The sequence below is a fragment of the Poecilia formosa genome, unplaced genomic scaffold (genome assembly GCF_000485575.1).
Source record: "Poecilia formosa unplaced genomic scaffold, Poecilia_formosa-5.1.2 Scaffold37, whole genome shotgun sequence".
Taxonomy (NCBI): Eukaryota; Metazoa; Chordata; class Actinopteri; order Cyprinodontiformes; family Poeciliidae; genus Poecilia; species Poecilia formosa.
In genome coordinates, this window is record NW_006799976.1 from 2,068,594 (window position 1) to 2,083,109 (window position 14,516).

A 14,516-nucleotide genomic window follows, 5' to 3' on the forward strand; every position below is an offset into this window, starting at 1 on the left:
CGCAACTGTGAAAATATCACTAAACATACAGTACACTATCCAGTTTATTTGTTAACATCTTTGCTTTCAGTGGATGCAAAACGCACCGATTAAAATCCAAGCATTTACGTGTTTCTGTTCCCCCTCCTCTTCCCCATCTTTCGCACGCGGCGCTGTGAGACATGCGCAGTGGTTTCCTCTCAGCGGCAGAAGATGTCGGTCTAATCGTCAGTAATGGACTCTGCACCTCAGCTTCCGCGTTTGGGGAAAAGCGGTTCGATTGTTTCCGATCTATTGAAAATGGCCTTTTACATTAGGTGCTTGCAGGGTTTGGCCAAGGTTTGTACATCGATCCGAAGCCCCAACAAGTCAGCTGGAGAAAGGTTTTAGATGTTCGCCTCGTTATACATTCACTGATACGAAGGTGAGTTTTACTTAAACTTTGTGGCTAACATTAACCTTAGCTTATGCTAGTAGGCAATATTCTCGGACATTGTTCTTGTAAAAATGTGCTATTTAAGTATCTAAACATTCTAACGGACAATGTTTTTACCTAATTTTCAAGTATATTATGTGTGTTTATTGTCGTTAGTGTCAGAGACTAACGGGGTTCGGTTACGGTTCGGGCTTTTTACTTCTGAAGAATGACGAAGCACAACAAGCCTCATAGCTTAACAGTAGCGCAGCTCTGGTGTCAGAGATCTGGTTCAGCTGTTCAGGTTCAAAGTTGCTGCTTATGTCTCTGTGTTATTTTGTTTTATTACCTTAGCGTGTTTCTTGTGAAGAGCTCAGATAGGATGGTGTTTACAGCAGTGTGTACAGGTGGATCAGTTGCTCGGCTGTCTGGCTCTGGTCTGCTCTCTGGTTCCCATAAACTCGCTCTTTCAGGCTGAATACAGAAGTGATTCCATGGAAATAACTCAGGGAGGCTCCTTTATTTACCATCCGTTTCCCCCGGTAGTTTTAGGGTAAAGAAGCTGATCCGGAGTGAAGTGAAGGCTGCAAACTTTGTGTTGTGCAGCGTTAGCTTTAACTGGTAGTGACAAATATTTACAAGCCACCAACTTCTTAATTCAGGATTGCTTGGAAATTAATGAAAACTTAAACATTATATTAGGAAGACAACAATGTTCATAGTATTGCGTTTTTTTGCATCTGAAATATGACTTAGTCTTTTCTACCAGTCATGGTAACTCAAAGCGGAAACAAGTGAGCCGCATTAGCTCCTGGAGATGTGACGTCAACGCCATAGGTGCAAAGAACCCATTGTGCGGAGATGTTGACTCGCAAATATGGGACAACGCTGTGTCCAAAAGTCTGCAATATATTGATGCGACATTCAGGAACAATATTTTCATCTGCTCGTCTCTTTATTTATTAGATAGGACTGGAGTCGTTCTATTAGATTACCATACGCTGTCAGAACAGCATACATGCAGTGAGTACCATGTCTGCGCATGCGCATTAAGAAGTCCGACAGTCAGAGGAATTGTCAGTTCACCATACGCAACAAGTTATGACGAAAATAAGTCATTAAATTGTTTTCAATAATAACTACATAGATATACATGCGTTGTCGTGGTTTCAAAGTGTATTTAAAGCAGTGTATATATGTGCTACGATCCACCGTGGATCGTAGCACAGAGATGGAAGCATAGCAGAACCAAGAGTTTGTTCTGCTTTTAATATTGGTTAAATTTATTAAGTATTTAATATCTAGGTGTTTTTATGGGAATATGGATTTTTCAGATCAATTTGATAAGTAATTTTGATCATATTTCACATTTTATCGTATCATGTAGCGTGGGCCGCTGGTCTTGGTCTTGACTCGGTCTCGGACCCTAAAAGTCTTGGTCTCGTCTCGGTCTCGATACACTCTGGTCTTGGTCTTGGGTTAGGTGGTCTTGACCACAACAACTTAATTAATGGCACATTCACATTGACGCAGTATTGAAGAGTATTCATGCATACAGAACTACTTTTTTTTCTCTCTCTTCTGGTTACCCCTCACCAAAAGGCTCCAGCTAGTTTCGAGGCATTTATGATAAATCACTTCAGTGAGGAAATGACTTTTTCCATCAAAATAAATCCAATTTGCTTGTATTTTATTGAGTTTTCTTCAGTTCCTGAGCTGATATGCCACTGCTTTGGTCAAGTGATCATGTTTTATTATTATTAATATATATAGCTGGGTAGATTGAAAAGATGCCACAGGTCACGCACTGATCCTTGCATGCGAAGCTTACCTAAATGAAAACGCTGACATGCTTATGTTGCGTAATATAATGCAGGGCGACTTACTTTTGCTGTTGGCAGAAAAGACACAACAGATGAGCAAAAATATTTGTTTAAATCATGTTGAAGATGAAATGATTCAAAAGATCGTCATAGCAACCTCACAAAAGGATAATATAAGGTAATATCTAGTAATATTGTTATGGAGTTCCATGGCAGACCAACACATTAAGTAGAAGTATATATATATTTTTCTTTTTTTACATTTATTCACGCAAAGCCTGAAAAGCGCTGTGTGATTTATGCCTCTGATACCACTAAATAAAACGCAACACACCCAACTCCCAACAGAAGCCACGTAAAAAGTAAATAGAGTCCAAAATGTGTAAAAATGTAACCTTAGCGTAAACGCAGCTGCTGTGTGAAGACCTCAGAGGTTTGTTAGAGGAATATTAGGGAAAAAATATCATCATGGAAACCAGGGAACACAGAAGACGGGTCACATTTATTGTGGGCTGAGGTTGTAAAATAATATTTAAGCTTCAATCCGTGGTGAGATTGGGAAAAAAGAAGATAAATCCCAAAACTTTCACCTGCAAACTGCTGCAAAGTGTGGTTCTCCACAGAATAGAGTCAGGGATTCTGGAAACAAATGCATGCCACACTTCTAAGATTTTTGTTTCATAAAACGTTTCTGTAACCAGGAGTCATTTTGGTAATTCCCAATTATGTACCGCTTTATGTTGGCCTATCATATCTCTCCAAAAAACCTACACTGAAGTTTGTTTTTGTAAACGTGGCAAAAATTGTGGGGAAAAAAAAAGTTGTCATATTGCTTGAATACATTCTAAAGAACTGAAGAAATAATCTAACCAGTGGTGGAGGGTGTTGGGGATTTCTCTGAATACCACAAACTATGTTCCAGAGTGAGTTAGATGTCTGCTTGGATGTCTAAGCAAACGTTTGCAGAAATTAACTTTTCAACTGCTGAAAAATGAGTCTATACAAACCTGATGAACCGAGATAACGTCGGACGGAGAAAAGTATGAAATAACAAAAATGTACTTGTTACAGCTAAATTATCGGTTTAGTCTGCTTAACAGTTGCCCCATTATTTTTTTAAAATCAGACATCAGGTTTTAGCCCTTCCCTTTAAAATAATATTTAGGTTCCCCTGATGGATGGAATAAAGCTGTTCAGAATGTGTCCCTGGTGGAGAGCCCCCAGAGAAAAGCTGTAAACCATCCAAAGATCCAAAAAGAGGAAACTGGAGGTAAAAGAAAAAAAAAAGGGCTGCGCACCGTGTGTAAATATTTAAGACATCTGTGGATTTTTAAGTAACTTCTCCATCCGAGACGAAGTGCTTCCTGCGATGTGTACTCCGCCTCACCCTGCTAATAAACATCGACCTCGTGTTGCTCTTTTGAAAACCAAAATGAAGATGAAAGGAGCTCACGCGGCGTCGAACTCAAATCCACATCATCACCGTGTCAACACGGCGCGCGCGCAACACAGAAATCAAAGGACGCACGACAGGTAATTATGAGGCTGGCATTTCCAAAAGCCAGAGGAGAGTTCAAAACAACTTTCATTCAATCAAATGTCTTTTCTCATGAGCTCCACGTGCCTGCCTGCCTGCCTCCCTCGCGGTGGCAGCTTACGTAAGTGGCGTTCGCTGTATTAATATTTAAGGTTTGTTTTGGGATGCTTGGCTTTCTGTCGTGATGCTATTTCGACTGAGCTGTTATATCATCTGGAGCGTGGCCACAGCGGAGATAAAATTAAAAAAAAAGAAAAGACGAGCCCAGGGAGCCTCCAGTGTTGCAGGCATGCCGCAGCATGTGATGTGCATTAGCAGCTAACTGCTGCTCGTTATTAATATCACTGTTCTGTCACGTGTGTTTATGCTAACACAACCACTGCTAATCAGGAGGGTTAGCAACATGACTGTTTACCAGAAGATATGTGCTGTTCTATAACATGAGTACTCTGTGTGTGTGTTTTCTTGTGAATCTTATCAATTCATTTTTTTGTTTAAATAATTAACATTTTTAGTGTTTTTTCCTACTTGCACAGTTGTGACTTGTGAGATATTTTTGTTTCAAAACAAAACTTTCAGCATGACTCCCGTCTTCACTTGATTGTGTGTCCGTGATCAAGGACTGAATAGAAGATTCTTTAAAAAAAAATAAAAAATACATATAACTTCAGTCAGAAGTTTGCGTTCAATCATCGTCTGCTACATTTTTATATCAATTTGGGGCTTTTAAGGATGATTTTTTTTTCTTTTTCTATGGTGGAAAGATTATAAAACATAAAGCTTTGTGGATTTTTTTTTAAAGATGACAAGTTAGAATTTATTGAGAATTGTTTCTAACACATGAAGAGTCCAGTTCTAAGTACTGGTCAGTCCAGTGAATGCAGTCAAACACTTATTATTATTATTATTATTATTATCATTATTATTATTATTATTTGCCCTGCGACAGACTGGCGACCTGTCCAGGGTGTACCCTGCCTCTCGCCCGGAACATTAGCTGGAGATAGGCACCCTCCTGACCCCACTAAGGTACAAGGGTGTAAAGAAAATGGATGGATGGATTATTATTATTATTATTATTATCATTATTATTATTTTTAACGCAGATAAAGAGTAAATGGTTATGATCACTGACCTGCTGTGAACAGCTTTTGCCCTCATTAGGTCAAGCATCCTGGAACACTTAGCGCCCCCATTTTTAAAGTATTTAAGAAATAAACAGAAATCTAAATTAAAGCAGCTTTAAAGACAAGGTGTAGTCGTATAAATCGGTCCATCCTGGAAAATAAGGGTTCTAATAACTCGTTAAACTTACAGCGCAAAACTAATATTCAAACCAGACGTTCCTCATCCTGACCCCCTCCAGATTTTGTTAACGTGCTTGTGGGATCTGCTATAAACATCAACAGATTGTAACCAATTAGGACATTTCCAATTGAATTAGGCTGCTAGCAGGAGTTTAAACAGTGGGTTTACATCAGCTCAGTCTCTTTGTGTTTGGCGAAACCTGGGAGAGAGAAACAAAAAGCTAAGAGCAGCTTTAAAGGAAACATCTGTCTCTTATCTCATCTGCTTGAGTGACAACAGATCTGTGACATGGTTGGAGTGTAAAGAGAGTCTCTTTGATATACGGGCCACACCGTGCTATTATGGAGCCGCAGCACGCTCACACACTCTTCTTCTCATTTAAGGTGGACTGTCAAAAACTGCCCTCGGGTCAGATTACTAATAAATTGAAATCCTTGTGAAAAACAAAAACCCTACTTCTGCCGTTATGATAAAGACACAATGCGCCTTCTACACTGTGAAAACTGTTTTTTTGTGTTAATCTTAAACGGGTATTTTGCAGCACAAAGCAATGCTAAATTGCAAAATTAGCTCAACAACCGTGCTAAGAATCACACACTGGACACAATATGTTGTCCATGGAGGTTGCATCAGTTTCAGGAAACAGGCTTTCTCACCTTAACAATGTGAAAGAGTCTCGTGTATGAATCACACTAATATAGATGAGCACTGAGAGTTTAGGTGCTGAAGGGGCCCGGCTAATCCCTGAGAACATTTGGCACATCATAAAACAGGAAGGGTGGGGGAGGGGGGAGAGAGACCCAGACAATGATTAAAAAAATGTCTGCATCAGCAGCTGAACTCATCAGATCCCAAACGACTGGTTAGGAGAAGATGGAATGGCTAACAAAGCCGGACATGCACTTAATTTAAAGGGGCAGTGTTATATGTTTTCCTCCCAAAAAGTGCCTTTATATAGCACAATCAGTCAAGTAACTGAGTGACCAGTAGGTGTTATAACAATGGTGTATATATTAAATATGACTGAAAAGGAATTTGACTTTTTAATTCAGTGCCTTGAAATTGGGCATTTACCTCTTTAAGAAACTCCTGCTTTTTCTGAAACCCCACCTTCACGAAGTCGTCACAACATGGCTCCTCTGTTAACCCAACAACAGTTGTTGCTGTGAGAAGTAGCTTGTATAATGAGCTCCGCAGATGCTCAGTTCTATCTAATTGCTGCTGGCTAGTCTGAAGGAGCTCAGAGGAGGAGCTTCGTCCTTGAAGGCGGAGCTAGGTCCAACCAGGCGTTTTGCACAGCTGAATGGTTCCCATCGAAGATTAAAGGATTTTTCAAACATGCATGAAAGAATCAAATCAACACTCCAGCCATGTTTTCCACAAGGGAATGACATTATAACATCATGTAAAGTTAAAAAAAAAAAGATTTTACATAATACTCCCTCTTTAATCCATGTTAGTTGGATTAAAAGTTGGAATAACATGGGGTTGCATGTTGCCTTTGTAAAATTTCCCTCTATGTTATCAACATAATACATTTTGATTATTCAAGTGACTTAAAGATAATCTGAAACTTCATGATGTACACTGTAAACACGAACTGGATGCTGGATATGAAGTGGAACTGGTCGTCTTTGAATAAAACTTAAGATCATTTTTAGTGTGCACTGGCTCCATTTTAAACAGTTCTACTGACATGAAACAAACAATTTGGGATTCCCATCAGCAACTCCACCACTTTAGTGAGCAGCACAATAAAAAAGAAAAGACATTAAAACTGAATGTGATACTTTACTGCCACCTCTACAGACTTTCTGCTGGCGAGCTCACAGAGCAGCTGGCGCCTCCATCCAGCAGCCATTGGACCAGAGTTGAGACACACTGTTGACAAGACAAATGTTTCATACAGAAACTCTGAGGGAAGACTTGGCGCCCTTCTGTTTACCTTGAAAGATGCAACAGAATCCGCTGCCAAGCGTTTCTGCCTTTACTCTGTGGAGTTTGAAATCATGAAGTACAAATTTCAGACTTTCAAAATTTATTTCCCAACTCAAATTGAAAGTGTTTTACACAGCAGATAATAAAAATTTCTCCACTTTGAGAATCCCCCGCAGAGAGAAAATCTGTCACAGCGAGGATAAATGCTGTAAAAGTTCAGCTCTTTTTTTATTTTTTAGTCCTATTTTACTCTCACCCGTATTTGATCTTTGGACGACTTTCCACTTATTGTCAGTTTCCCAGAATTGCAAAAATAAAAAAAAGAAGTTCTTCCAAGAAATAATCCCTCCAGAAATATGCCTCCTTCCAGACTTTGCCATGATTGTCGTCTTTCTTTCTTTTTTTTAAATTTCAAAGTCTTTTTGTACAGCAGCTAATTTCAAGCTTGATTTGCCACCATAAATTTGTGCTGTAAAAATTACAAAGAATAAGTTAATGTCCACAAATCTAATTACTTTTTGAATACATTATTACTGCAGTGGGATGCTGAATGGGAGCCGGTGGACCTTTGAGTCAGGATGATGCTCTCCTGAATGATGACAGGCTGTTTTAAATTTTAAATTTAAGGAAGAAAAAAAGAAGCTTTGGCTCATAAAATAAATCTTTTACAAAAGCATACCATCAGCCATTATTCATATGAAATTGCAGCAGTAACTTTTGGCACCTTTCAACATCTAGAGAGTGAACATTTAGCCCCGTCTTGTTTCCAAACTAGGATGATCTCAGTCAGATTGGTTTGAGAGCATTTCTGAACCATCATTTTCTCCCCTGTATTCAGATCCACACTTTGTCTGTCAGGCCAACATTTACATATGAGACCTAAAGAAACAGGAATAGGTCTGAAAAATGGGCCCCAAAAATGAGATGGACTTTGGGATACAGTACCAATGTGAAGGGGTGAATACAAATGTTTCCTGCACTTTCTTAATAAAATGTCTTCCCTTGTTCTATCCACTTCACAATTTTGCACTTCTGTGTGTTTTAACAATCACATACAATCCCCAGTAATTGTATTTTTTTCTAACTTTTTATTTGTTGAACTTGTTTAAAGTGTTAAAAAATATGTATATTAAAACGTTTCAATAAGGGACATGGATGGTTTCTTCTTCGCTGATTCTTTTGTAATCGTCCTGCCTACTGAACTGTCAAATTAGGATTTTTTTCTTATTTAAGTGACATCTGACACTAAAATAGCAAACAGAAAAATAAATATTTACTGGCAACAACATTCCAGCATTTTTTTTTTCTTAAATTTCCTTTTTCCGAAGAAAAATGCGCAACGATTCAGATCCTCCGCTCGGCTCGAACTTGGGTTCCCAACACATCGAAACTCCAACTTGAAAGTCAAAGTAAACCCCCCCCCCACACCTCCGACGTCGCCAGAGGCTTTCTGCATGTTGCGTAACGTTTGCTTACAAACGAATAAATCATTAAAGCCGTGACACTCTGGACCGCGTTACGCAACGCAGCGCCCCCGAGATCGCCGATGCTATATTCAGACATCCTCTCCTGGTCACAAGACACCAACAGGGGAGGAAAAGAGAGCAGAAAGAGTCATTAATATTTGACTTCGTACCAAAGATGAGGACCTTTACAATGTGCCGCCTCAGCATCAGCACCAAGCAAAACTTTAAAAAGGGATTCCAACGATTAATCTTTCAATGGGTCGCCTTTGCATCGGCGGACACGGGGAGGGTGCGCGAGGCGGGCAAGGTGTGCAGCTCGTTACGTAAAAGAATTACACAATCGCTCAGTCGATGAAGGCTGACATACGGTCGATTTAATTTGTAAGAGCAACCATAACAGTGGCATTTTGGTTTGACATGTCGAGGATGAAGCCACTCAGCGGAGATCTATAGCTGTGCGTGTGTAATGAATCCATTGAGCTGTTCCCACAGTGCTCCCCTGACCAGAATGAGCATTATGCAAAAGAGGCCAGTCGAGAGCTGGGATGAGTGAGGCTGCCGATGTGCAGAGGCATTTTATTATGTGTGCAGTTTTATTCTGCCACAACTCGCTTCCCTGTGCAGCCCAGTGCTCTGTGTGTGTGTGTGTGTGTGTGTGTGTATGCAATCCTCAGCTCAGAACTTAAAACATGAGACTCGTACACCGCCCATCTTTTACCCATGGTGCTAAAAAGAACAAAAAAAAAATAAAATCTTAGATTTTCTTGCATCATTTGAAAGTTTCGAGGAGGAAAGGAAACAAGAAATTTGCTTGAGCTAGCAGTTAAGACATGAAAAACAGCTCAACAACACTGAGTTCGGCGTGAGTTACTCTTATTAGGCAAGTCAGCAGGTGAACGTCTCGTCTTAGAGCGCCATGCTCATTTTGTGTGATAAACAAATGAGCATGGAGTATTGGGTCCGAGTCTCACCCAATCATTCCCTGGTTTCTTTTGTGTCTCATGTCAGTTTTTCAGGTCTCATCTGCTTGGTAAACTCCTATCATTGCTCCTAAAGAACAAGACAAAAGTGCTTTTATCAGATAACATGGTAACTGAACTTTCTAGCCAACATCTCCGTCACGATTTGTGGGTTGTAGAGCGGTGAGGACGGACACGGTGGACCCAGGTCATGGTGAAAGTGGTAGTTTTAATGGTGACAACAAAGAGTACAGAAAGTCCAGGCAGCACAGGTGAGAAGTAAGGCAAGGAACTCAAACACTGGGAGCAACTGGAACAGAAACTAGCCAACGACGACAGAGAGAGGACACGTGACACGACAAGGATCCGACAGGGAATGAGAGACAGGGTGGGAAACAAGGGACAGCTGGGAGCAATCAAGGGGCAGCCTGGCCAACACAGGCACGAAATAAACACACAGAAAACCCAAATCCTCACAATCACCACGAGTGTAGCATGGTGTCACCATCATGCTGTTTTTCTCAGAAGCGAGTTGAGTGTAAGTGCAGACAGCCTGACAGTCTGGAGACTGAATTTTTATACAACAATATGGCTGTAAAAAATTCTGCAAGGTTGTGCCATAAAACACATAATTTACCATCTTTGTTTTTTCCGAAAACAATTGGACAATATCAATATGCTTCCATGCTAGGCTGCATTTATGAAGCTCTCAGGTCAGGCGACTGCTCCACTGGATGTCTTCAGCCTCTCAGCAAAAACAAAACAAACCAAAAAGTAAATGAAAACAAAGCAGTACATTAAATATCCACGATTGAGTCACCAAAGCCTGCAGCGCTCACTCTGTTTTAGTTTCACTCTGATCGACGATTTGACAGCCAGAGATCAACACCAACACCAGCAGTTTTACTTGAGTAATTTTATTATGGAGCATCGTTACTCTTACTTGAGTAAAACGTCTGGATACTCGACCCCACGTCGAGTAAGTTCACTGAATGAAGAACAAACAGGTTTTAATCAAAAGCTCACCACACTCAGCTACATTTTTTAATAAAGTTGTGTAAGTTTTATATTGAAATTAATTAATTTAGTTTTTTTTTTCTTGTGTTTTGTTTTTTTTTGCCTGATTTTCTTATTTGTATGAATTCATTTCAATCTGGAGAGACTCAAACGGAGAAAGAAGGCGATTAAAAGAGTTTAATGACAAAATGAACATGAAAATAAAATGTCCTTTGGCGTTCAGGCCCCGGCCGGGGACATCGAGCTGGACTTCGATGAGCTCGATGAACATTCCTGATGCAGCATAGGAATGTGGACCCCCCAGGGCCTGTGCTGGTGGCGGCGGTCGGAGGAAGATGAGGCCTGAGAGCCGGGAGCAGAAGGTGGAGATGGGGTGGAGGTGGGTTGATCGCAGCTGGTGAGCAGAGGAGGCTATGGGTGAAGGTCCTTTTGAACTGAAGCCCAAACGATGATTGGCTGGAGCGAGGCTTGGTCCGCGCTGATAGGTCCAGGTTGCAGAGAGGGAGGCGCTGATTGATGAGGCAGGTGTGACTAGAGTCTTCCAGACTGAACTTTTGTCAAGACTCCATTTCCTTTTAGGAATTCAAAATACCAAAATTTCCACATAACATACTATTTTGGTCCATTTGATGATGTCATATTTTAATATTAAATTATTGATAATATGATCAGCTATTTGGTTACTCGAATAGCCTTTTTGACAAATAATTTAGATTTCGCTTAGTGGAGTACGTTCTTGTACGGTTTATGTTTTTTTTTACTTGTACTTGAGTTAAAAACACGAAGTATAGTTGACCTAAACAAAGACATTGTTTACATTCTTGTGATTCAAAAGCAAGAACGTAAACTTTGCTTGCATGAAAAGACTTAACAGCAAATAAGCAAGACCTGGTTGTGCTTTTGGAGACAAATAATACATTTTAATGTTCCTGCACGTCTCTGCATGATTGCGATGAATCTTCACTTTTTTTTTGTGTTTTGAACATATCAGATGTTAGGAAATGGTTGCACGCTGAGACCAGGCCTAAAGACGCCCCTCCTTAGGTATCGCCTCCTGCATACGCGCGGATTAAAGCGTCGGAGCGTCTGTGGAGGAGCTGACAGGCCATCAGAGCGGCTGTGGCAAATGAAAGTGATGCTCAGGAGGAGAGCGGCCTGGAGGAAGGCTGCGAATAAACAGTCAGATCTGTGACGCACTTTGAAGCGCACATCTGAGAGAGGAGGGAGGCGGAGGTGGGGAGAAGGAGCATGCGGCGGCGAGATGGAGAGGGAGTGGGAGGAGGCCGTCTTTAGAGAGAGCGGGGGGAGAGATCTGGAACTGACCGGAACAAGCAAGTCGCCTTTCAAATGCAGAGCAGCTCCAAGTCCGAGGACTCAATTTTGATACGCGGGCATCCTTTCAGGGTCACACACTCACATTCACACACGCAGAGATACACACATGTATCGATTTGGAGAGGGAGGCTGAGTGGTTTGACCTTCAAAGCGCATTCTTTTTCGTAATGTCAGAAATGTTTCTGAGCTCCAGTTATTTTCCGACGGCCGGGATGAACAAAGCAGAGAGGCCCACGCTGACAAGAAGATGAAATGTCAGATGAGACTGCCGTGCCCTCAGCGAAGCCCGGTGGCACAAGGGGAAAAAATAAAAATAAAAAGCAGTGGCACCATTTTCTACACGTTCTCGTCTCGAGTCCCGACAGGAGAACCCTGAAGTCTGCAGCGGGACAAATATAGAATGTGAGGAACGTCTTTACTGTGGTGCAGGATTAGGGTTGTGTTATTGCAGCAGCATGATAAGAACAGCTGAGATTACAGATTTTCATCTAAAGCTCAGCATCGAAATGCAGGACGTTTAGCCTGCGACCCAGGTGAGCGCGCGGCGCACGCCGTTATCCGCATGGGCACACAGCGGCGGCCGTGGCACTGGGTCAGAACGCGCTTCCTTAAAAAGTTTGAAGCCTAGTTTCATTGAGAGTTGCAGATGAACTTCTGAAAATAAACAAAAAAAAAACATTGAAATTTTGAGTGAAATTCCAACGGAACGTTCGGGGTTTCCTGTCTACATGTAGCTGATTGTGATGCACCGCGCCAGCTGAAATAAAATAAGCCACACCTCAGGAATTAAGTTGTTTTTGCTTCTCCTACATGTTTATGCAACGTAAATAACCTATGTGTGGATGAATTTAAATGTCATAAAATGTTCAAATTTTTGTTATTTTGAAAAACCAACAACTGCCGACTCCTGCCTGTCTGGCTGCGAAGGGGGCTTCTGTACGCTGCGCCGCTCTCTGGACCACTGTCCGAAGTAGAGGGACAGAAAAAGGCAAAATAAAGGTTAAATTAGATTCAATTTTAGCTCAAATCTGGACTGTGATTCAGGTCAAAGTTCAAACCTTGATCCACTAAATGTGTGGCAAGAAAAGTCTTTCTTTTCAACATGAAATAAAAAGTGATGAAAATGAACAACTCCATTAGAGATGAGACTGCCGTGCCATTAGAGTACATACTTTGTAAGATATGCTTTAGTGACTAAAACTTGATAGATTCCCTTAAACCTCAGTACGTAAAAAAAAAAACTTTCTCACTCTTTGTTTCTAAAATAAAAGTGCATCAAAAACAAAAAGCCTGAACAGATAGTACTACTTCCCAACAAATCTAACGAGCTCCCAGCAGAACAATCTGTTTGAAAAAGAGACAGAAGGAAAAAAACAAAACAGAACTCTTAATTCTTTCCATCATTTGAAAACATCTGCATTGTCAAAACATGGCACGGTTCCCCAAGCAACAGTCTGTGGCGGATCTGTGTTTGTTCTCTTGTCCATCGCTGACCGAACGAGTCAATACAAACCAGACGCAAACCATTTGTCTACATGGCGTTTTTAGGGGAGAAAAGCCACAGCGGGGGCCACAGAGGAGTGTTTCATCTCAGCACCTCTTCAAAAAATACAAAAAAAAAAAAGAAAAAAGAAAGCAGGCTCTCACTTACGTAACAGTTGACAAAAGCTCACCACACGATTCGTGCTCACACAGTGATAAAACCACAACAGTCGCCATTGCCGTTCATGTGTCTGGGCCATCTGCTGCTGCAAACAGACAAGCCCTGTGTTCGCTGTAATTGTTTCAGTCTGACAAACGAGGACTTTTCAAGCCGAGGCCGTCGCCACAGACACACACACACGGCTACGTTCGCTTCTCCTCGGCCTTTCATTGTTTGCACAATCGAACTTCATCGCGGCGGTGATTTTATCCTTTGAAGAACTTCACAGGTCGAGGTTCTCGTAGCGTTGCTCAATAAAAATCACCACTTCGGGTCTCGTTTTCTCAAGGCACGTTAGATCTGAGCTTAAATGTTTGTGTTGAATAAGAAATTGATTTCAGAACTTAGTAAAGTATTGTATTTTTTCTTTTTAAAAAAAAGCTTAGTCTGATTTGGCCTGGTCAATAGATTAAAATTACAACCAGAGAAAAGGATAACTCATCACATGTGGTGTGCATGTACGCCCTTTTGGTAAATTTTGAAGTTTATATTATAGAGGTTTTTCATCAGTTAGTTGCTGTAATTAGTTAACTAATTAACTAATTAATGTTGGCTATTGATCACTTATTAAAAGGGCGGTATTATGTAAAAATCAATTTTATTGAGCTTTCCATCAATTTACACTGTTATTGCCTAATCAAAAACATAACTGAAGTGTTAATTTCACTCTTTCATGCATGTCTGAGAAATCCTTCAATCTCCCATGGCAACCATTCAGCTGTGCAAAACGCCTGGGTGGACGTAGCTCCGCCTTCGAGGCGCTGCAGTTTCCAATCATTACAGAACGACCTTCTCCACGCAGCTCCTCCAGACTAGCTAGCAGCAATTAGCAAACATCTGGTGCAACTGCACATCTGTTGAGCTCATTGTGCGAGCTACTTCTCAGTGCAACGCTGGTAAAAAACATTGTTAAAGGGTCAATAGAGGATCTCTGTTGTGATGACTTCCTGAGAGCACTCAGATAGTGCCGGAGGCTTTTAAAGAGACAGAGACCCAATTTCAAGGCGTTAAATTACAAAGTAGGTTTTCTTTTAAGT

At 40.9% G+C, this 14,516-nt stretch overlaps 1 long non-coding RNA gene across 1 annotated transcript in view; it reads left to right on the forward strand.

Moving 5' to 3' along the window:
• Positions 1-8,487: 8,487 nt before the first annotated feature.
• LOC107836058 (uncharacterized) overlaps positions 8,488-14,516 on the forward strand; it is a 19,363-nt gene continuing 13,334 nt past the window's right edge. Inside the window, exons 1-2 of the long non-coding RNA XR_001661903.1 lie at positions 8,488-8,498; positions 9,767-9,775. This is a non-coding gene — a long non-coding RNA (uncharacterized LOC107836058). The remainder of the gene's footprint in view (positions 8,499-9,766; positions 9,776-14,516) is intronic.